The following is a 1,928-nucleotide window of genomic DNA, read 5'->3' on the forward strand; positions in this document are numbered from 1 at the left end:
AGACTTAGGTTGTTCCCAGGCAAGCTGAAATCTAGATGGTCCGGACCCTTCACTGTTAAGGAAGTTCGCCCTTATTGAGCTGTTGTGTTACTGGACAGAAAGGGAGACGAGTTCGTCGTCAATGGTCAGCGCATCAAGCATTACCTTACTGACTCCACTATCGCAGAGGGTGAAGAAATTCCCCTAAGCGATCCCCCATCAGCCTGATCGGTTGAGCCAAGTCAAGCTAATGACTTTAACTAAGCGCTTGGTGGGAGGCAATCCACTGGTGAGTGTATATATTGTTTTCTATAGTATATTTTATCTCTTTTCAAATTTAGTTTGCAGGTCAGAAACAAGAAAAATTGAACAATTCAGTCAGAACAACCGAAGGACTGTTCTTCTGGTGGAACAACCCATCGCATGTTCCAGGTAAGTGTTCCGGACCCAAAAACAATTAAAAAAAAAAAAGAGATAATGGAGAGCGGTTAGGGTTTCGCCTATTTATGGCCCCGCCCTTCCACTTTCCCTTTTAACTCAACCGTACACTCCTCCCTCTCTTGCGATTTTGAAGCCATCACCAAAACTTAAATTCTCACTCTTTTTAAGTTGTTCTTGCTTCTAATCCAATTGGATTTTCGAGTTCTCTCTGTTTTTGCAGTCCATTTTCTCTGATTATCACGGTAAGAGGCTCGGCAATCAAAACACAATCGCGATTTCTGTTTGAAAAGCTCACCCTTCTAAACCGCTTTGATAGTTCGATTCTTGTTAGAAATAGCTTGATCCGAAATTCCCTTTTGCTGTTAGGGTTGATTTTAGAAGTTGAACTTTTGTCTCTTAGCCCTAGAAAATTGCGGTTTCATTACCCCTTTGTTTGAGCAAGTTTCGATTTAGACAAAATGTTGCATCTTGATATACATTGCTCATATGAATTGTGATTGTGAAAAGTTGAAATGGTCTGATTTGGCGAGTTGATGTTCAGGTTTGTTGAAGGCGGGTTGCTTAGAAGGAAAAAGGAATAGTTCCTAAAAGAGGATTAGTTTGATTCCTTTTCTTCTATGTAACAGAGGATGGAACTAATGAAAAACTTTTGTTTGCCTTGCAGATGCCTCCACGCACCAGGCAATCGGCCAATAGAACAAGGAAGACGAACAACACGGCCCCACAGCAAGCACAACAACCAACCTCCGCCTCTTACCCATGGCCGCGAGAACAGGAGGACGAGCCAATCAATCTCGATGACCCTACGCTTTTAGATTTCAATTGCGAAGGGTGGGACAAGGAGACAGCTAGTCGGTAATACACTCTCCTCAAGGCCGAGATACTACCTACCCATTTTTGCCACGCCGAGACTCTCGTTGAGCTCGGTATCGACGAGAATGTGTTCAAGACGCTGCAAGCGATGGGGATCCCTCCCTTTTGTTACGCTACGCACAAGCTCTACCCTGACCTTGTCCGCCAAGTGCTCGCCACTGCCACCATCAGCTATGAGGACTTCTCTGCTCCTTCCTACGCCAACTGCTCCTTCTCATTCATGGCTGATGGAGAGTATTGCTCACTGTCCCTCGACAAACTCAACGAAATCTTTGAGATCGCGAATGAGCCGAGAGTCGTAACAGTGGCAAAAAATTTCTCCCCATCAAACACCTTCTGGGACTTCATCGCGAATGGGAACTTCATACCTGGCAAAGCCTACCAGTCGCAGATCAGGAACCCGACACTTAGAGTCATTGCAAAGATCATTTCAAACCTCCTGTTCGCCAAGGATTAGACTTTCAAAGTGACAAACGGGGAGCTGCAAACCCTGTATGTAGGTATTGAGGATGAGATCCGCGCTTCAGGGTCTGGCATTCCAATTCAGAAGGTCAAGACGAACCCAGGCTTTCATTTCATCACCATGCTTTGCGAGATGAGGCTCTGTCTGATGCACGGCACGAACAAGAAGGACA

The sequence above is a fragment of the Brassica oleracea genome, chromosome C3, assembly GCF_000695525.1.
Source record: "Brassica oleracea var. oleracea cultivar TO1000 chromosome C3, BOL, whole genome shotgun sequence".
Classification (NCBI taxonomy): domain Eukaryota; kingdom Viridiplantae; phylum Streptophyta; class Magnoliopsida; order Brassicales; family Brassicaceae; genus Brassica; species Brassica oleracea.